This window comes from Tupaia chinensis, unplaced genomic scaffold (genome assembly GCF_000334495.1).
Source record: "Tupaia chinensis unplaced genomic scaffold, TupChi_1.0 Scaffold000568_1, whole genome shotgun sequence".
NCBI classification, from domain to species: Eukaryota; Metazoa; Chordata; class Mammalia; order Scandentia; family Tupaiidae; genus Tupaia; species Tupaia belangeri.
The window spans coordinates 3,439,653-3,462,272 of NW_006160082.1; the positions used below are offsets into that span (position 1 = coordinate 3,439,653).

At 41.1% G+C, this 22,620-nt stretch overlaps 1 long non-coding RNA gene across 2 annotated transcripts in view; it reads left to right on the plus strand.

The window, feature by feature from the left end:
* Positions 1 to 832: 832 nt before the first annotated feature.
* Positions 833 to 22,620, plus strand: part of LOC102483302 (uncharacterized) — a 60,258-nt gene continuing 38,470 nt past the window's right edge. For both annotated transcript variants that reach the window (XR_335903.1, XR_335902.1), the window contains exon 1: positions 833 to 988. This is a non-coding gene — a long non-coding RNA (uncharacterized LOC102483302). The remainder of the gene's footprint in view (positions 989 to 22,620) is intronic.

The following is a 22,620-nucleotide window of genomic DNA, read 5'->3' on the forward strand; positions in this document are numbered from 1 at the left end:
CACGATGGGACAGCAAATTACTTGTCAAGGTAAAACCTTCGCTTCTACCTCTCTCTAACTTCCAAACTACAGTTTTATCATTCTGTTTCTTTACAGGCCCATGCAAAGGGTAGGGGTGCAGGATAAGAGGAACTGGTCTGCCATAGACGATCCTAAAAGGCAAAGTTCCATAGATACAGCTGGATAGGGCCTTAGTGACATGTTTTTGGCAATAGAAAGTACCTTTTTACTGGGCTTTGTGTTCTCACTTTGGCCTTCAGAGGAACAAAACTAGGGCACAGTTTTTTGCGTTTCCATTTCCAGGCTTTCCCTGCTTGTCTTGAATACAAGGTACAATATAAATCACTTCTCCGTTGAGCTGAGCCTACTAAGTTCAGAATTTTCACATTCCAGGTCTGTGCGTTTGAGACATGTCCTGTTGTTCATCTTAGTTCTTTTTTCATCTGGGTTTGTGTAAGTATTTTCTAGTTGCTTTTCCCTTCCTTTCTTCTTTCCCTCCCTCTCTTCGTCCCCTCTTTATTTCTGTCCCTCCCTCCCTCTCTTCTAGCTCCATTATCTGCCCATGGCCCATGTGCCAGGCTCAGCTGGAGTGCTAAGATAAATTAAGTGGCCTATGATCAAGTGGGAGATAAATGAGAACATGTGTAGTGAGTACAGAAGAAGAGTCAAGTATTCATTAGGAATATGAAAGCAGTCATTCTGAAGCCCCTAAAGGCCCTCCCCCAGAACCTGAGGGTTTGCTGCAGCACCTGTCTTTGCCAAGGTTCCATTCAGTTAAACCGCTTTTTGGGCAGTTCCTCTTAAAGAGCACTTTGCAAATTACACTCGCTCTGTGTCTGATGACATCTTGAATGCAAGCTTAAGATCTAATTTTTCCAATTCTCATCATTTATTTTTCCTGTTACCTGTGATTTGTATGGCATTGGTTCTATCCTTCAGTATGAATTTCATGATGACTCCTAGGGCCAAATGTTTTCTAGGCAAAGAGGTAACATGTTTGTTTTTTTAATATAAGCTTGAGGGAAAAAGCTACTCTGAAGTGCTGGCACAAATTTATTTTTTTTATTTAGGCAACTGATGAGTTGCTTAGCAGTGGAGGAGACAAGAATCATAGTTCTTGCCCTGTATATCAGAAATCTTGTGATCTAGTTGAAAGTATCAGACGAAGAAAAACAGCAGAATATAAAAAGAGTGTGCATTCACTGGGTGTTTTTTAAACTTTTGCATTGCAGAAGTATTAATGAACAGAAGCTAAGTTTGGAAGTAAACTTTGAGCAATTGGGCTAACATTGTGATCTTGATATTATTGGTGAGAATTATTTTCCCTTCCTCATGACAATATTAAACGATAGTTCTTGGCTTCGCAGTTTTAAATTTTCCTGGGTTGGTTAACCTTGCAAAAGAAGTGATTTTTCAGTGGTAATTTTCATTCTCTTAGGATGACAATGACATTCCCTTCAGACCATCATCAATAAACACACACACATACACACACTCACACTTTCCATATACCCAACCAATAATTTCTGAGCCATTCGATGGTAATACTTGCTAGTTTTCACAACCTTATTTTCAAAGCAAAGCAAAAGGAAAAAAATTACTCTTTTTTATTGATAACAAATAATAGTACACTTAAAGAAAAAGCCAAGGAAATAATTTTATGGCGCTCTTACTCCATTCTCCTCCCACAAAAATGCAAGCAAATTATAGAAATGTTTAGGATTTTTAAGTTAGGGTTAGGATTTTTAATTTAAAAAGTCAGTGGTGTGGGTAAAAGGCAGTGGCCAAAATTAAACCTCAGAGCAAGGTGTCTAAGCTCCTATGAAGTTGCTGATGTGAAGGTCGAATGCCCATGTCCCCGGATAGAAGAGTTTTGCAATGTACAAAATTAAAATTCTCTCATCACCAAAGTTAGTAAGGGAGAGAGGAAGGGGAAGGAGGAAGGGTAGTCAAAGGTCACTGAAGACACAAAAACTTCATCATCCCTCCTCTTCCCTTTTCACTCAAAATTTAATAAAATGATAAAGGCCCCCAATGAAATTTAACATATAATTAAAAAATCATTTAGAAGGAAATACTATTGGACCAGATGACTATTGAATTTTATGTTTCCTAAAAAAGAATTTTATGTTTCCTAAAAAAGAGAGCTTGGGTATAGGAAAATAGTCCTCAAGCTGTTGTTTTTATTGTATTTCATGATATTCCTCTCTTTTTCCTTCATTTTTAAATTCAGAAGCTTGTCAGACTTCTCAATTTTCCTTCTCTCTATGTTGACATTTTCCTTTCTCCAAGATTCTGGTTTTATTTCTCTCATGCCTCAGGGATATTGTCTTTGGGGAGAGATGGTTTGGGTTTGATTCTTGACTTTGCCACTTACTAGCTTTGTGATCTTGGGCAAATTAGTTAACCTTGTTTGGCGTGTATTACTATACTCTTTTATAAAACAGTAATGATAATCCCTACCTCACACAATTATTATGAGTGTAAATGGAACTAATACATGTCAAATGCATAGTACTTGTTGGTGCCTACAGGCACTTAATAAATAACAGTTTTCATCCTTGGAAGGACAATTCTTGTTTCTTTTTTTTAATAATTATTATTTTTATTTCTAAAGCTGTGTTCTCTGTTGGAGCTTTCAATAATTCCATTTTTCTCAGTTTTGTGAGGTCATTGGGCCTCTCTCACATTGTCAGCATGTCTACCTTCTTGAAACACTTTCCTAAGTGAAGGCATCCAGACTCGGTGAGTTTCTCTTTGTGACTTGGGTGATGTGGGAAAAGCAGACTCAGTCAGGAAATGAGGTACCTGTGGATTTGCTAGAAACCCAGGAGATGATTAGAGAAGGACTTGGTTACTCTGGGTCCCTTTGTCTAACCATGAGACAAGGCTGTGAAAGTAGGAAGAGCCCTCTACCTGTGCAAGTAGACTGCAAAGTCTAGAACTTTGGAACATGTCAAGGCAGGAGGAGAAACCAGCAAAAGAGACTTAGAGGACGTTAATAAAGCAGGGGCCGGGGGGAGAGAATTGGAAGAATGGAGTCAGAGATGCTAGAAGTGAGGGCTAAGACAGGGACTTTTGAGAAAGGAGTAGCCCAATATTCTTGTAAGATCTGAAAGGTGTCCTTTGTCTCTGAGTTTGTTTTTTGGGAGGCAACCTGTAAACTTTGCTGGAACATTTTTATCTGAGCTATAGAAGGCACTAAAGCAAGCAGGTATAGTGGATTTCTTTGACAAGTTTGGCAGGAGGATGGTACAGTCACTGGAGAAAATGGAAGATTCACAGAGACTTTTATTTTTTCCTTAACTATGGCAAATATTGGGACATATTTATAAGCTTCACAAAGGGAGCCTGATGAGATAGGCTGAGAGAGAGGAAGCACTTGGGGGCTAAAGGGTGAGTTAGGGCCCTGGGCCAGGAAAAGAGGAAAAGGAGAGACAATGCCTTGGTCGTGGTGTTGCCTTGAACATGAGAATAGACAATGTTCTGTAAAGGAGATGGAGAGAGAAGATGGACTTAGATAAATCTGTGGGCCTTGAAGATTTCCTGGCCCTGTTGAGGTCTTTATTTTCCTTAGTGAAATAGGAGGCAAGGCCAGCTTCCTGAAGGCAGAATGTTGGGGATGGGATGAGGATTTGGGAAAACTGTTGAAGGTTTGGAAGAGCTATGGTGGGATATAGGAGGGGGTTGCTATGGGACGCTGAGATCCTAGTAAAGGCTAGAGACCCTGTGTGGTGACTTTCTTAAGCAGTGCTCAACAGCACAGAGGTAGGAGCCTGGGAGGGGGAGAATGTTTGACTACTGATCCAAGGTTGGTAATAGGCAATTGGGACTGGGAGAGGGAAGGGGCTAGGGCACTGGGGACATAGGGAGCAGTGGGAAAGGGAATTCACTGTAAATCTCACTTTGAGGTCTCACAGAATGGGAAGGGAAGCCACAAAGAGGAGATTGGTTGGGAGGAGAGGGGAGTACAGGATCAGTGAGGCCCAAGAGCTGGTGTAAGGGGAGGAAAGTAATACGAGTGGGAATGGGAAAGCTAATGAGAGAGGTTGGCCAGGTCTTGGAATTTAGCATCCCAAGATGGTGCCATTTTAAATGATCTGGCTGTTAAAAAAAATAGAGCTCGAATTTTTCTAGCAGGTCTTTCTTGAGCTTTCTTATAGTTCAAGTCAGGACTAGAACTATACTTTCCCACCTCTTGACAGGGCAATTCACTTTCTGAAATTATTCAGAGTGGTGATAAGGGTAGCCCACACATTTTTTCTTTCTCTAGCACTTAGGGATTCTGAGTATGAGTTTCTTTATTTGTTTTATTCCTCTTCACTTCCTTTTTCGATATAGAATATCTGTTTTAAAAGGTCACCCACACAATTGTAGGCAGTTACAGACCTTGAATATATAGTGATACCTCCCTCTACCCCAATTCTTGAATTCTTGTCTGGCTAGCCAGATCTAAGGTTTTGCTTTGGCTATAGTAGTCTGGGACAATAAGAATGTCCTTCAAATGAAACATACTCCTTCACTCAGGCTCTTTCTCTGCCATGGAGACTTATGGTTTGATCCTTGGTTTGGCCACCAGTGTGTTCCTGAGACTGTGAAACAGAGGTGTATTCTCAGGGTGGCTTTTTCAGGGAATCTGCTATTTTCTATGAGCATCACTTCAGAGGAAGTATACTTTTTGGGTAAAATTGTTCCTTTTGATATTTTGCTCTTTCTCTGAAGCTTGCAATCTGGAAGGCAGAGGAATTAAAAATTAGTTCTGAATTTGAGCCAAATGGAGTCCAAACATCCAGAGTGTATGGAGCCTCTGTGATTCTTCCATAAAAGATTCCCCCTTCCTGGCATGGTAGGATATTCCCTCAATGGGCACTCAAAAGTTGGACAAGTTTATATGGATCTCTAAATCAATGGGAGAAAGAATCTGAAATCTCTTCCAGCCCTGCAATGCTATGGTATGAGCATATCTGAACACACCTATATACTCTTGTCCAGTTATATAAATGGTAATAAGAAAGGTGTGGGGATCTTTGATTGACTCAGGAAAAGAGCAGGTGCAAATGCTTCCTTTGGGAAGGAAGTAAATGTATCTCTGCAGGTACACCTAATTCATGTGTGTCTTGTATTCATAAAACACTGGAAACTAGAAATGAGTCTCATCACCATAATCTACTTAACCAATCTGCCCTGCAGTTCATCTGTTTGTACAATTGCATTTATAGATTGAATGTAGGAAGAGCCTAGTTACTGTTCCCTAACACCTTCAGCATGCATAATTTACCTAGAGCTGGTAGCAGTGTGATCTCTTTTCTCTTCCTGACATTCCTCTGTTTCCTAATAGTTTGAATTTCTAAAGAAAGTAATTAGGAAAATCTATAGTTCTCTTTCAGTTTTGTTCTGTTTCTGGGGTGGTTTTCATGCTGATTTTTCTAGAGAGAAACTGAATGTGTCATCCCACTGTGTGTCACTTCCTATCTTAGGCTCTCCTCCCTGCTTCTCCCACATTTTGCCAAGTGTACAGTTCACAAAGGTACTGAACATCTTTCATAATAGTCTCTGGTCAGGGGTGAGTTCTTCACCACCAGATTAAATTTTTCTTACTTTGGGTCATCATCAGGCAAAATTGGTTTTAATGAATTATGCCAATCCATGGAATACAGAAAGATACCAAATCTGGAAATGTCAAGGTCCTTACTGCACAAAGTGTAGATTGTGGACCAGCCATCTCATGAGCATCACCTAGGAGCTCTTTAAAATCCCAAATCCTAGGCCCCAGCCCAGACATAGATACTGAGATCGTCAGGTGATTCATATGCACATAAAAGTTTGAAAAATATCAGTTCAGATGACAAGGAAGGAGTACAGAACAGCCCCATCTAAGTGAGTGGAGAGGACCGGAAGAAACCCATTTATTGAGACTCTTAGCTTTGTCCTTCACCCTATTTGATTTACAGAACAGAGACTATCTTAGAAGCTATTTTGCTTCAAAAAATAAACACACACACACACACACACAAAACAACTCAGAGAAGGGGGAAGTAGAAACCACTGAGAGTCTGAGGACTAAGGGAAACCCTATGAAAGTACAGGTACAGTGGGAACTTGTCCCCTCTGCTTGGTGTGGAATCTGTCCTGTTGCTGCTCTTTGGTGAACTTAGATGGCATTTCTTTCCAAGAAAAGAAAAACATGTAGTTAGAAAACATGGATGACAGCTCTAGTTTTCACTCTAAGAATTCCAGATGCAAAACATAGCCCCATAATGAGAATTACCATTGGGTTTTCAGGACAAGCATTAAGGGAGAAGCAGAAACATGTTTTGATAACTTGTATTACACAAGCAAATTTACTTTGGACAGCAGCATAAAGAAGCCATTAAGAGGAAGAATAGTGTGTTCTTGGCATTCTGGCTGCAAGCAGGATCTCATCAGTGTGTGGCTCCTACTGAGGGGCCAGGCAGGTAATGACTCTGGATGGAAACAGAAAAGCCTTCCACCCAGAAGCTCTTCTCTTCTGCATTGCACAGTAGGGCAGTGAAATGCATTCATTGCAACTACTGCTGATGTGGAATGGGGAGGAAACAAGTGATTGATCATTTAAATGAAACCCACATACTTTGGCAGTCATAAACTTACATAGGGACTCAGTGTTTGGAGGCACATGCAAGCATATGAAAAGCTTAGATGAAATATTTTGAATTCTCATTTGTCGTCTTTGAAAAGTATCTAATTTCACTTCATGGACATTCATTGCATTCCCTTGAACATTAAGTAGATAAGTTTCACCACTTGCAGAAATGCGTGGATTCTTCATCTCTCTGAGAGACACCCTAGAAAACGCCCACATTGGGAGCAGTGAAAGGCTGGTAATAGGTCTAAATGAACCATGGACCTCTTCTGATTCTTCCTGTTGTCAAATTTCTTAGAAGCAGGACAAAGGAATTAGGAGTCTCTTGTAATGAGAACTACATTCTTGGGTCTCATCTCACCCCAAATTCCTATGTAGTTTAAAAAAATAACACAATTACAATTTGAATAGCTGGCATGTAAATATTTTCTCAAAAATATTTAAAACCGTACTGTTTCTGCTGCTATAGTCACAAACAAAATTATAAGAAATATTTTGAACATTATCTTTAAAATTCAGTATTTTGAAATTTTGAAAGTTGTTTTTTAACTGTCAAGAACTATGGAGTATGAACAAAAACTTTTTTTGATATGTAAAGTAAATGTGGAAAAATGTAAAAATAAATAAATTTAAAAAATAAATAAAAACCTTGACCCTCCAAAAAAACCCACAATTCCTTGTTTTAAAATATATGCTCAATATTAAATGTGAGTAGTATTTTTTCTATTTTATTTTAATTTCTTTTATACATTTAATCACATACATCATTTAGCTTGTAAAGAGAATGTTCCAGTATGAATACATTTCTCACCTGTCCAACTGGGGATACTATACATGTTATCATCAGTAGATAATAATCCATTTCTATGTCCCATAAATGTCTTGCCTCTGTATTTTTCTCCTTAATGTCTTTCCTCAGACTCTCCTCCTTCTCCCATCCTCTTCCCACACTGTATCTGGTATCTATAACCATTTTCTATGTTTCTATATCCTCTACCCTTTCAGTTTTAGCCCTAGAGTGTGGACAGTTGGCATATATTGAGTAGAGACATACAATGTCTCTCCTTCATAGCCTAGCTTGCTACACTCGGCAGTAAATCTTCCATATCCATCCACTTTGTATCAAAAGCCAGGGTCTTATTTATTTATTTATTTATTTATTTATTTATTTATTTATTTAATGGCTGAGTAGTACTCTGTAGAGTATATGTGCCACTCTTTTTCAATCTATTCTTTTCGTGGACATTTGGGTTGGTGTGTGAGTAGTATTAAAAAAGAGAAAAATCACAAATTATCACCTGTGGGCACTTCCATCTCCAGATTTTATTTTTTTACATTTAATTTCTCTCCCAGTAAGTTAAAAAAATATGTAAATGTATATACTATTTATAAGATACTATTTTTACAGAAATGTCTCCTTACTCTGCATAAACCATGTTTTGACCACATTTACACTTAGTGATGCATCGACCTTAATAAATGTTGTTTTCTACATGATTTTTAATGGCTGCACCCTATTTGGTGTAGATCCTCTGAGAAATGAAGATAACTATAGGCATGAGTCTAATAAAATTAGGAAACATGAACTAAACCTCCATAAATCCAGGAGCATTTACATTCACTAAATAGATTTCATTTCCATTGGGAGAATGGCATGTTGGTTTCTTGTTTTTGAATCTTGTGACTGCACATGCATACCTGCCCACACTTCACTATTAACATGATGTTTGTGCGGTATTTTAGCTATCACCTCTTAGTAATACCAGTCATCATTTTTTATGACATTGGGAGCCCAGATGTTTTCTTGTTCCAAGATTCTCAGGTGTCTCAATGTCCTACTTTCCATTTGCCTCTTGAAGTACTTAATGGGTGCATATGCAAAGCCTAAATTATATAAGTTAATGTAGAGTAAGGAGAGCAATTAGCCAAGAGAAAAATAACTAGTTCTTCCTTGTCTCAGTTTGTAAAAATGACTGCCTTTTTGCTTTTTGCCTGCATTCACTTTGGATAATGGTCTATGGTGGTTCTAAAAGTTTGGAATTTCTGACTGAAGGGTATTGTAAGGCATGCCAGACAACCTTCCAGAATCAAAGCTGGACACACAAATGAGGTTAATATCTTCCCATTGGTGGTCCATCTTATCTGTTCACCCTGGTTTCATACTGCTAGCTTGTATTAAGTTTGCATCCAGATGAGTCCACCCATTCAAATCCCTGAGACTAGCTCTGTTGACTCTACAGAAATCCTTTCTCCTCTGATGGGAGCTTCCTTATTTTTTCTCCCCCTGGTAAATCCAATCCATCATACTTAAGAATCAGCTCAACCATGCAGCCTTGCATTCTCCCAGTTTTCCTAGCTCAGGAAGCTTGCTGTCACAAATAGGCATCTCCCAGATAGATGGCTTTTACACTTGATTATGTGTTTCTGTTTGTATATTCCAGTGTATGCATATGTGTACAGACATATCCCCACTTGAAATGATAACTTTTCATGTACAAGTCAGATTTCTCATAAGTTGAGGAAAAGGCTTAAGGATGTATTTCTTTGCTCTCCTTTCACTGAAACCCAAAGCCTTACAAAAACACTCTGACCTCATGTACATGGGCATAGATTTAAAATCTCTTGCATCAGTCATGGCAGACTACCAAATAAATGAGGATTTTTGTATTTGCTTTCTTGTGTCTTTAAAGAGACTTGCCTGAACTGTAGCTTCCAATTACAGTGAAAATGAAATAACAATGTACACATGGGTTGGAGGAGAGGGGATAATATACAAAACACAGAAATAATGTGAGCTGGTGAAGGAAGAATTCATATGATTCAGAAATGGGGAACCGAATGCAAGAGCCTTTTTCCCTTTCTAACCCTATATCCTTCCTCCTCTCTCCTTGTTGTTTTTTTGTTTATTATTTATTTATTTATTTATTTATTTATTTATTTATTTTTAAATCTATGCTCAAGACTGCTTTATGGCTATGTGAATAAGGCATAAGTTTATACATCTCCAAAACAATAGTCACTGCTGTTGAGAACAATCAGGGTAAGGGGAAACTTGTCTGTGGCATGTCCTGTGTACTAAGTCCTTATGCATGGTAGTTGCACAATGAAATAGATTGAGACATCTGGAGCAGTAGAGTGTTAGGAAATCTGTTTCTAGTAGACTACAAGTGGTATAGCTGAGGTTATCTTTAAATGTCTAGCCAGGTGCAAACCTACACAGGATCACCCATTTCTTTAAGGAGGTTCTTCCATCTTCAGGGATGGTGAGTTTGAGGACAACTTACAGGGAGATCCTTACAGAGGACTCCAATAAGGGCCCCGTTACAGGAGCAAGAACAGAGAACTAAGACCCCTTCGAAACTGTAAAGTTGAGTCTTGTGGTAGTGCTCGCCATGAGAGGGGTGGGAACAGCTTTTGACAAGATGGGCAAACTGCTAATTATAAGATGGATTGCTGGGGCCTCCCTGAAAAGAGTTTCTGAAAGGAAGTAATGTTGAGAGTACAGAAAATATTTTAGAAGATAGTGGAGGGAGAACGAAGCCTGGAGGTCCAGAGAAGCCCTTTGGGTTCAGGGAAAGGGAGTTTCTTTTCTGCCTTCTGAGTATTGACAATCTCAAACCCTCCTTTGCCTGTCAGCATTTGTATCTGGCTTTTATTTTTCTAAGGTTTTTTTTTTTTTTTCATACAGCATTCATTGTGTGCTTCTGACATAAATAGAGAGAAAGTGGGATATCTTGGGGGGGAGGAGGATGGCCACAACACAATTCCATTTCCTCCTGGGATTTTGGGCACACACCTTGCACGTGCCTGGTGTGATTTTCAAGTCACCAGATCTGGGACTCGAACCGTGTTCTGCAGCGTGGGAGTGCAATGCTTTAATCACCATGCCAGTATCTTGTTTTTAAGTGAAATCAGTGAATGTAAAGGAATTTTCACCTGTATTTGGGATGCTCCCTACCTGCTATGCCCAGGTCGCTTCCTGGCCTCCTCCTGGAGGGCTTTCCCCACGCACAGTACTTGCATTCCCGTCTTTTCCAGCTTCTTCTGACCCCATTTCTTAGCAGGTGGCACTTCACAATGAGATCTAGTTCTGTGCATTTGAAATTACTCTCTGGCTTCTCTGCATGCAATACAGATAGATCAGAAACTTTGGGAGTTGAAGAGAGTTCCCTACTCTTTTGATCTTAGAGATGTTCAGAGTCTTCCTAGCTTTTACATCTTATACTGTTATGCCTTGGGTTGGGGTCAGGCCAGGCCTCTCTCTCTCCTGCTGGAACATACTGAGACAAGAGCTGTCTTGGTGTGTTTCTTTTGACTACCCCCCACTGGCCTGAACCATAGGAAGATGGGTGTCAGGCTGACCTCGCCAACGTAGGCACCATCTGAATGATTCAGATACCAGTTTAACCAAATTATTAGTAACACTTCCAGTCAAAGCTTTGGATTGAAGACATTTCAGATACCCAATATCCCAGCCCCTCAAACACCTCTTCCAGGTTAAGCGTGGTCAGCCAAATAGACGCCCCCCCTCACACCTTATTTTCTGAACATCAGTGTCACAGAGCAAGGCAACCTCAGATATTGGCTCTCTTCCTTGCCTTTTCCTCACAGCCTGCAAGCTAGTTCCCATTCTTCTCTAGTTCACTCCTCACACTGCTGCTACCATAGGAAGAGGGGCTCTAACACTTCTCTCCTTGGTGGCTCTCCATCTATAGCATCAAGTCTCTACTCCTAGACATTGTTGCTAATTTGCCTTGAGGCTTTGCCCCTGCCTGGCCTCCTGAGTTCCTGCTGCTCCCTTGGGTTCCTGGTTGTCATCTGTATAGAAGTCCTTACATTTTCTAAATATGTGCTTTTGTTTCCCCTGCTGGGATTTTATGCTTGCTTTCTTTTGCCCTGAAATGACCTGCCCAATTTTCTGACTCTAGAAAACTCCTTTTCCTCTTTTAGGGGTGAACTCCAAAGTTTCTCTTCTTGAGAAGCCTTTTCTAATTTTCTCCTCCAGCTACTTAATGAATGCACTTAGTTCTGTCATCATTATTTGCCTCCATGTTTGTTTCCTTTAAGAGCCTATGAGCTCCATGGGGTTAGGAATTTTGTTCAATTCATTTTTTTTCTCATAATCTCCAAAGCCCAAGAAACCAAGCAAGTATTCAATAAATACTTATTGAAATTTACCCTCATGAGTTCCTCATAGAGAGTTTTCTTTCCATTTGTATTTAATTGGTGACATATTTGCATAGGAATACCTGGTCCAAGATTTCTCATTATGTGTGATGGGTTGATTACACTAACAATTTCACTCTTCCTAATTTTCATGAGCTCTCAAATTTCTGAGGGCTTCATAGAGGTCTAAAATTTAATTTACTCTTGACTATCCAGAAGGCCTCTAGGCAAATGAATCAAAAAGAAATTAGTGTTTTGGTTAACTCATTCTCCTTCCAGGAGGAAGAGATTAGAGAAAGCATCATGATGATCTGAACATAGGAAGCTTTGAGGACATGAGAACTAATTGGGAACCTAAGTGCTACATACAGTATTGTAGTGAATGATTGACACATTTTCCATTTGCTGGAAGAAAAGGTCATCTATTGGCATTTAGAGACCTAAAGTCATCTCTTTCAACATTGGTATACAAGGATGGGGTTGTGACATTCTGAAGACAAAAAGAAAAGAGTAGCATTGATTCCCAGCCACTCTCTACCCCAAATTAGGAAACAATCCTCATGGTAAAGATAAAGGGAAGCAGTGTGGTTAGCTTAAAGGAGGGAGGGAGTGGGGGAGAAAGGATAATCATCTTTGCTAAGGATCTACTTCTTGTTTGGTCTATTTTATCTTTTTATTTGCCAGAGTGTGTATGTGCTTCCTGGAAAGAGTCAGGGAGAGGGAATGAGAGAGAAAATGAATGCACCCCACATGGGGGATGGTCATACTGCAGTCTCTTCTCTTCCACCTCTCCCTCCTTTTGGGATTTTGGGCATATGTGCTTGCGTGTGCACATGTGCACACACACACACACGTGACTAGTATGTTTCCCAGCCACCTTAACCACCATACCACTGGCTGGTGCATTTCTTTCTTTCTTTTAGTCTATTTTATTTGGTGTTTGACGCTCAGCTAGATACTCGACACACACAACTGAATTTTTGTAAGACTTTCACTAGATAATTATTTCCATTTTATAGATGCACAGACTATGCTGAGAAAGAATAAATAGACTTACTCATGATAAACAGGGTCAGTCAGGCACAGTCTCAGTTTGCCTGACATCAAAAGTTCTATTTTTTTTCTTTTGTGCATTCTCACATTGCTTCTGTGTCTTGACTAGGGAAATAAAACTTCTATGCTGGGCTGTGGAGTGGGGAAGCACATGGGCATTTTGTAGAAGGAATCAGATTTTTGTGGAGAGCAGTACTGGGCTTTCAGTTTTGCCTGACATTGGTAATGATTCATTTTCTGCCCCGAATCCTGTAGAGTCAGCCTTGCCTAAATGGATCAAAATATTCAGAAATAATAACCTTAGGGAGCTCATTCAAAGAATGCCTGTGCTAGGATGAAAAAAAAAAAGTCTATCAAGATTTTAGAAATAAAAGAAGTATTTATTTCCGGCAAAAAAAAAAAATGTTATATGAAAGTTGCCTTGAACCTGGTGGCTTCTAGCTTTGGTCAATCTGTACAGTCATCACATAGCCTGAGTGTCAGATATTTAGAGGACAGAATGACTAGATTGGATAATAATTTCAGTGATGTTCCCTCACAAATTAAAAGTCACCATTAGTCACTCTAATGATCTTTTGTGTTTTCACCAATTAATAAGTCTGTGAGAAGTTACAAGGTTAGTGCTGCTGATTATAAATAATCAAGTTATGTTGAACAGGGAAGCTGTATCAAGTGGAGGCTCTGTGCTCTGATCCTGAAGAGCTATAGAATAGTTGAAGGAAAGTAAAAGGAAGAAAAAGAGGATACTCTCCAAGTGAGCTAGAGAGTCAACTGCAGAATCTTAATGTTCTAGAGACTTGGGAAGATTGAAAAAAAGGTTCAAGGGCAAGTGCTAGGGAGGAAAGGGAGGCTAACTGGATGCTAGAAAAATGGAATAACCAGTTGGGCTTTTGGCTAACCTTGAGGACAAAAGACTTGATTAGAGCAGAGAAGGTGACATGAAGCTGACAGAGAAGAAGGTTCCAGGGGAAGATGAGAAGGGAAGAAGTTGAGAACAAAATGATCTCCATTCTTTTGTAACTTGGCCCTGAGTCTCTGGTTTCCTAGGTCAGGGGCTTTCTCCTTTAGCAACCAGATTGCTTGGCTGCAGTCCCTGTTCTTGGTCCTTGAGAGATCTCATGTCTTCTTAATTATTTTTGAGGATTTTTCATGGGTCTTGAATTTCTCCAGTTCTTTTATTCTCCATTTCCCCAATCCTTCTGAATTCCTTCTTTCACTTTTCACTTTTTTTTTTCTTTTTATCCTTGTCATTCCAGAGTGAAATATAACCACTTCTCATTGGATAACTGAAGGTTTGGGGTTAATAGAAGAGATTTTTTTGTACATACAGTAGGAAAAAATGTACTAATTATTCTGCACTATTGGGACTTTTTCACACACCGTATTTTCCCCTGCAACCCCCATTGCTGCTTTTCCACAACCTGTCTATTTTGTCTAATCCCAATTCCACCCCTTTGCCCCTACAGCTGATGGCATCTGCAGACAGCTCCAAATTCTGGTTGTTTTATTTAGGGGAACAAATTAGCTCTCTCAGGATTAACCCACACTCATCTAAATTAGTTCAGTGGCCTCTTGTCTCAAAGAACCCCCCACCCCGCAAAAGGGTCAGTCAAGTCCCATCAAACTGATATCTTAACAGAAAAATCCACCTACAGGGAGATGGCTCATCCCTTGTTCCTTGAAGGGGGAAGCCATCGTAATCTCCAACTGTTTTAAATAGCATATGTTTTTTTCTTTCTGAAAAAAAAAAAAAGAAGAAGAGAATAGGGATGAGAGAATAAAGAGATTATAGGGGCCAAAGGAGTGTGCACACAGATCTCAGCTCTGCCAAACACCTGTGAATTCCTCTTTGTGGATTTTCTGCTAGATTTATTATCGTTGCTGTGGGATAGGTAAGTGGGTTGGTGGTGGCTATGTTACTTGAATAGACAACTTGGAAAACTTCACAAAATTGATGATTTGTGGAACTGATGATCCAAGACTTCAGTTTAATGTGACCTTAACAACAAAATGGAAAATGGCTTTTCAAACACAATATCCTTCCCTTTATCAATACTACCCTTTCTACCAGAGGTTCTGTTTATTCTTAGGGTCTTATACTGTACTACCCCACCCCCACCTCCTTTCTGCCTCTTGTTTCTTGATGGCTGGGTGTTCACAAAGGTGAGTGCTCTGGGCAGGCAGGGCCTTAGTACTGGGCACACAGGCTACCCACTAGAACTCCTAAGTACACCAAAGAATGAAAGGCAGGTTTGGATTTCTGGCTTTGTTTTTCTTGTTTGTGGTCTTGTGCCCTTCTCCACTTGGAATTGAGTGTCCTTTTGAGCAGCCTTTTCCTGCTTTTCCCAGGTGCCCCTGGAAAGGAGATCCTCTTGCCCTCACAGGAAGGTGCTCAGTTTGCCATCCAGGCATGATTGGGAAGCTACCTGGTTCTGACCGGGAACCATTACCCCTGCATGACATGGAATTGATGAACTATGCCTGTGAGAAGGGATGGAATTTGTGGTAGACCCAATTCCACTCGAAGAACAAATGACTGAAAGTCAAAGTCCAGGACTATGAGATTTCTCCCCCTCTGTCTCTGTGGCAAACATCATCTATGCTATTTGCTCAGTATCAGTTCATTGAGCAAGCTACATGATCTTCCCTGAGAGTCAGTTCGTGGATTGAATTTCTGGCAGTTAACAGCTTAAATAAACTTTTGGTTTTAAAGATAACCCTCCTTATGCTTTTTCAAGACCGGCCGAAGGCCCCAATTTCTCTTTCTGTTCACACTCCCAGACTGCTCCCACACAGTGCTCTCATTCAGGAAAGTAGTACTAATTGTGTGCTGAGTTTTATGGGGACAAATAGAGTTACTTTGGTCTAAAAATAATAAAAATCATCCAATAGCAGGGCCTGGCACTAGACTTCTAGGATTTCTAGAAGTCCCTGGATGTTGATGGGCTTTGTTGTCATTGAGGGGACGCTTGGTTTTTTGGTGCCCCTGCTTTCTTACCCATAAAATGTCAGGATCACCAAAGCACAGACCAATGAGATCCTTGGAAAGCTCCACGTCAGCTCAAATTTGTATGAGTTTGGATTTAGAATAATTTTCTAGAACTCACTTTTCAACACATTTGTGGCCTCTCTGGGTTTTGGATAAATTCTGGAGGGCTCTGTGGTTGTTGCTGTCCTTGTTATGCACACGTTGAAATAGGAGCTGAGTTTCAGTGACTCAGAGTCACTCAGTCAGACCCCAGCTTCTGATCCCATGATCTAGATGTTGTTCCTCCTTTTCTTCTTTCCTGATAAAAGAACAAAGCAGATTCTGTGCAACTCTTCTATTGAATGAAAGATGAGCCACATTGGCCTCATGGTCTATAGGTGAAGACCTTGCAGCTTTGACTTGCATATAACTTGTCAAGTTTCATTCTATAAAATCCCAAAGATAGTGTTTCTAGAAGTGGAATAAAGAGTTAGAGCATGTAATGTCTCATACTCTTACTTCCCTTACCCTGCATCCCTTCATTTGCCTTCTCAAACTTATCTGAACCTGTATTTGATTGAAGAGGAGGGGACAGGAGAGAAAAGAGAGTAGAGCAAAAAGGGTTAAAGTGGAGAGGAAACTGAGGTGCAGGATGACCTTTAGAGAGTGACAGTTTGTGGTGCTAGAAGGAGGCTATGGCGCTGGCCTACACCATCCTCCCTTTCTCAGATATCTGCCTTTCTGGGAAGACAGAGCAGTTGGGGCCCAATATCACTCCATGGGGTGGGTGACTCCTACAATAGAACACCAAGAGACACCAAGCCAAAAAAGTCCTCTGTAATACCACAACATTTTCTGCTTAATCTGGGAACTCAGATCCAGATGGTTTTCATTTTGGATATTTCCCAGGAGGGAAAGACTGTGAAGCGTCTTAGGGGATAGGCAGATCAGAACCAGGGATAGCACTCCAGAGGCCTGTGTAGGGTCCTCTCATTCAGGAGAGTGGTACTAATTGTGTGCTGAGTTTTATCAGGACAGTTACTTTGGGGGTGGGGAAGCGGCAGGCAGTCATGTGAGATAATGCTGTAGGGCCAGAAAGGATCTCTCCATAAGTGTCCTACCAGCCATCCTGAGCTGCCAGTTTCTTTTAGGAAAGAAGTAACTGTCAGGCTGAGGTCTGGCCTTCTGGGAAGTCTGGAGAATGCAGGGAAGAGTGAGGCCTTTCTTGGATATCATATCACTCAAGACCCAAAGGAAGCATCTGAATATCCACCCCACAAGTGCCAAGAGCCAAGCTTCCAACAGGGAAAAGGAAAAATAATGCTTCAACAAAAGTTTCTTTGCTTCCAAAATTTCAAATAGCAAAATCTGGGCAAGACTAGAGTGATGCTTGAAATGCTCTTCTTTCCTCCTAAATAACACAAGTATCTGATAAACTTCTAAATAAAACAACTCTTCCAGGAATCTTCATGGACAAGTCTGAAGTGGGAAGTAAAAAGTATGGTAGTCTAGCTGAACTGGGCAGAAGAAGCCCCCTATGGTTAAAGAGTTAGAAAGAATTCTTGACAAAAGCTTGACTTGAGGAAACATGTAAAATAAGAGCCTAACTGAGTTGTTGATCCAGAGAAGTTGATTCAAATAGGTCTCCCTACCTGAGATCAGGATCCCCAAGAAGAATTGGGAGATGCATAAGCAGTTAGTTCTTGACAGGCCTAAGCAAAAGGGTAGTCCCGTATGAATCCATGAGTGGACTACTCTTGCATGCAATGGTCATTTTTATGTCTTTGTACAGGCTTTTCTATGCAGTGCTCTTAGGGTTCTGTGTGTTGGGGGCGGGGGGGCTAATGAAGACTACATGTATATATTCTGTTGGACAATTTAGCAATTAACTCTTGAAAGAATGTGGCTCTATTAATAGTTGATCAAAAAGAAGCCTTTAGTAGCCAAGGAGGTAGCTTCATTTGAGTTGTCAGTGGTTGCAGGTTTCTAATATACAAAGTCTCTTTGTTTCTTGTCACTTTGTATAAGCCTTGTCCCAAGCATGTGTTCTCTGCCCACCTTTACTGGTATGAGTGCCTCTTAGAGCCTTGATATTCCTCTAACTCTTGCCAGAGGGTGGGTGCTTTCTATAGGCAATTGGGGTGGGGGGGGTGTCTTGGCTAAGTTTTGGAGGCTCCCTTGTGATATATTTAGTGAAGGGCTTTACACAGAGTATGCAGGCCTAACTATTAGCCCTCTAAGTGGGAGGACATCTTTGATGAAATCTACCAATGGGCACCATTTTTTCCCCAACCCTCTGAGTCAAGACACGTTACCTTCAAGGCACCATTTTTTTCCCAACCCTCTGAGTCAAGACACGTTACCTTCAATCTACCTTTAAGATGGTCAGGAAATGCAATTTGGACGAGAAAGTTGAAGCATTATTTGGTTGTACTACAGGACTGAATATTTTAAATCAGAACTGTTCTGGAAAGTCCAGCATGGAGGGAGGAAGGGGTCCCACACTTCAGCCCTGGTGCCCTTCTGAATCTCCTCCCAAAGGAATGGGCTATCCTGAACTAAGTCCCTGGTTATTTATTTGTGTACTCCAATAAGGCCCTAAAATAAATATCCTAAAATACACCAAAACCCGTGTTCAGTTATGGTTAAGTGCAAACTTTCTACATGTTGTTAGTGTTTAGTGACTAGGAGGATACCCAGAAATCCAGGCTGACTGGCTATTATTGTTATAAAAGTTAATTTTTTCATTCATTCACCCCAAATCTTTTGAGTTGATATACATATTGTTCCCTCTCTATACTAGAACTAAGGTTATACTAATGGCCAAAACTTGGTCTCTGTCTTGAGGTAATAGCTTCTTAGACAAGGCAGTCAAGTTGAGACTGAATTACAACAGAATGTGAAAGTGCTACCCTAGAAACAAGGGACGGGACTCTGCAACCTGGGACTGAGACCACTCACTTTGTTGCAGTGGGGAGTCAGGAAAGGCATCCAGAGGATGGGTTTCCACTCGATCTTCATCTGGCTCCAGAGGCATGAGGCAGAAGGCGATGGGGCTTGACTCTCCAGCAGAGGGCACCACACCCGAGTTGTATAACTCAATTTAGAAGTCAAGGATTCTCTCTTTGGGAGTCCTGGAAAGCCAGAGCAGGCACTCTGGAGAACCAGATTAGTAAATAAGAGATGGGGTCTTGGAACACAGCATCCAAAGCAGAAATCTAGTCCTAGGACAAGGGGGTACAAGACTATCTGAGCTTAGGAATCCCAGAGTGTGGGAGCCCTGACTGCTCTTTTAGTACAATGGACACACAGAAGTAGTCAACTGTCCTCAGGGAATAATTCTGAGACAGTTCAGCAGTTGGTCCTGGGGCCCAGAAGTCCAAATAGCATTCAGAGTGGTTCCAGGTCTAGTGCTATAGCCTGGACACTATTCTCCTGTTAGTCTATAGCAAGGTACCTAAAGCTAAGGCCTTGCAGACAGCAGTGGGGTCAGAAGGGATGCTGAACGAAACTGCTCCACCACTTCCTTTATCACGCCAGGCTAAGTTTGGGACTAGAGTAGGGTGTGGGAGTGTAGCCGTGCTGAGAGATGAGCGCACTAATGCTCTGTAAAGCTGGGGGCTTTGCTAGCTGAAGCCTGGGCTGTACCAACATAGTCATGTATGAGCAGACACCTGATGTTTTTATAGAGATTGATAATGAAGCTGAGCAAAGAGATGTGTCAGAGTTTACCCCATCAAACCTGGGCCAGTGGCCAACTTTCTATCCAGTCAAACCCCAGGATGGATGTACTTGACCCTTGCTGCATGTTTCTGGCTATTCACAATATCCCCTGAGAGGTCACAGATTCATAACTGTCTTCTGTATCTTGATTCCTCTCACAATACCAATTTCTACCTGTACTTGTGCAGTTTTCATTTTGACCATGGCCTGATACTTGACTCTAGAGCTTTGTCTTAAGAGAATTAAGCCTTTGAATCCTTGTTTCCAATCCTGCCTACTCTTTATTCTGCCTCTATGTTCCTGCCCCTGGAAGATACTTGATTCTGGACTCCAATTTGGCCAAACTTGTCTTTGATCCAAATTGTGCTCTTGGTTATTCATAGCTTCACCAATGGCATCTCTCAAATCTGAAGTCAAACTTCTGCCAGAGGAAGATATAAATGTTTAGAGAAAAATATTGTATATCTAGTCTACATGAGTAACTTATGAGAAAGGCAGGGTCTTAAGAACAGTGGTAGTAAGTCTTCCATTTATTTGTCTACTCTTCATCAAATGCCTTTGAGTGAGATTTAAAACTTGGAGCCACTGTATTTCCTACAAAACCATGCGTTTATGTTCTAAAGCATAAACCCACAAACAGCTTGTTAATAGCAGCATCAGGTTCTTGAATTCTGCATAAAATTTGGTCCATTGGTTCAAACAAAACTGACATAAAATGGTGTTTCTCTTCATGTTTCAAGACTCTGGTAGTGATTGGCTTCACTCTTGTGTCTTGCCATGTGCGACCACTTCCTTGCCAGGTTCAGATTATGTGCTCATGTGTTTTCCAAAAAGCCAAAGCAGGCCCTATGCTCCTGCCATGTGAGTGTTCCTTGGTTCGTACTCTACAATTAAGCTTTCCCCCATGATGACATTGGCTTCATTGTGTCCCAGAGATGCCCACCAAGTGCTAAACTAAATGAACAAGGCCTCCGATAAGGCCATGCCACTCTGCAATCCTAACAATCCATTTCCCTCCATTGGCAGTCCTTGGGCTTTTGGGTCATTTGACTCCTTTTGACTAAATATATACCTTCGTACTAGTTGAAGTCCAAAGCTTCAAAGGCAGTAAAATGTATGGCAAAGGCAGGTAAGTTTATAACTAGTTTTACAATGAACTTGAGTGCCATGGTTTAAACATACTTTGTTGCTATATACCAAATCTTTCATAAAAAATATTCAGGAAATTGTTGTATTGAAGGAAGAGAAATTCATATATTTATAATCTGCAGCATCTGAAATAGGTGGGCAGATGACCTAATATGTCAGTACCCTGTCTCTGTGGATATTCTGCATCGTCCAGCACTGCTGGGCTGATCTTGTCTTAAGCTGGCAGCCCCGGGGAATGTGAGGAATAGATAGCATGTCTATATTTAAGTTACGCTGAGGGCATATTTAGCCTGTAACAGAGACTCTCGAGGAGCTTTCCCTGGAGATTAATTGCCAGCTGGTGTTGATGACACTTTGGGCTCCCAAACACCTCCGGGTGGGCTTGTATTTCCAGGAAATGGCTGGTGTCTTAATCATGACTACTTGCATGAGCAGTCTCTGCTTGCTAAAATAGAATCTATATTTGGAGATCTTTATTTGATTCCTTGGATACCACTTGGACTATCTTATTTAGAGAGGAATAACGCAGATGACACAGTGCCCTTGGGGTGGCAAAAAGGACAACATGTGAGGGCTAGTAGTTTCTCCTGTCCTCTTGAGTTTAGAGGGAGTCCCAATTCAGACCAATAGATTCCTTTGGAATTGCTTACCAGCTTCGTGGTATGATGGTAATGGGAAAAGGGTTTGTCTTTGGAAAGAAAGGTTGTTTAGAAAAATACACTTGTTCAAATTCAATTAAAATGTTTCTTTTCCAAAAAGTAGTTTTTGCCAGATGGCATGTGCACTCTACAGAGAGAAACAGAGAGAGAGAAATTGAGAAACTGAGAAATTGACCATCTTCCACTTCCCATGGAGGATGGTCATGCCATAATCCCTGCTCCTCTATTTCTCCCTCCTTTTAGGATTTTGGGGTACACATGCACACATGCCCAATGTCTTTTTTCAAATCACTGGTTCTGGGACTCCAACTGCATGGTCAGCTGTGTGGGATCCAGTCATGGGCTATCCCAAAATGGAAATTTCTATATGTGGAGATGCACATTTGTGAGTGATGTTACCTTAATGTCAACACACATACACACACATACACACACACACACAACCAAGACCAAAAAGCTAGAAGTGCGAGCAGTATGCTTTTTCTTCTCACGGAGGTGGGATTCAGCCTCTGTGAATGATGTGCGTGGTCCAGCTACTTGTACTCATGGAGAGTCATGGGATATTTGGAGACCTGAGCTAACAACAGAAGAATAGCCATGGGGCCCAAACACAGGCCAAAGTTTCTTCATCCCTTCTTCAGGGCGATATTGAGCAGATGACCACTGGGCTTTCCTTGCTCTTTACTGCTAGAATCCGTTCTGAGTGGCTGGTGCCTGTACCAGATAGCCAGTTGTTAAATATCTTGAATGTCAGCTCTGCCTAGCTTAGGACAGAATTGGGAAAAGAGCAGCATTCAAAGACTGTGAATGGGGTAGAGGTGACACTCCCAGGTGGGAAGAATCCCTGTTCTGATAGCTGTCAACAGGATAGGATAGGATGGTGAGGGGGAGTTGACTGGACCGGCCAGTAAGTGTGGGCCTGGAAAAGCCTTTTTAGCAAAGATCCAAGTGTGGAAAATATACTGACATGTGAAACCCAGGTGTTGAGAGTGAGCTGAAAGTCAGACAAGGTCAAATTTGGGAGCTCAGGGCCTTACAGGGACAGAGAAAAACAGGTGGGCTGAACAAGCAGAGGCCATTGCTGGAGTGCGAACAGCTTGCTATGCTGTTCTGAGTTGCCAGCCATCTGGCAGGTAGCTGCTCTGGAGGTACAGGGTGATGGTGGTTACAGCCTGTGTATCTTGCCTGCTAGGTTATTTGTCCTTCTCCTCTCTGGCACCAAATACCAAGGGGGCTGGTGCAGACTGGAAGATATCCCTTGATGTGGCCTGGCCGAGACT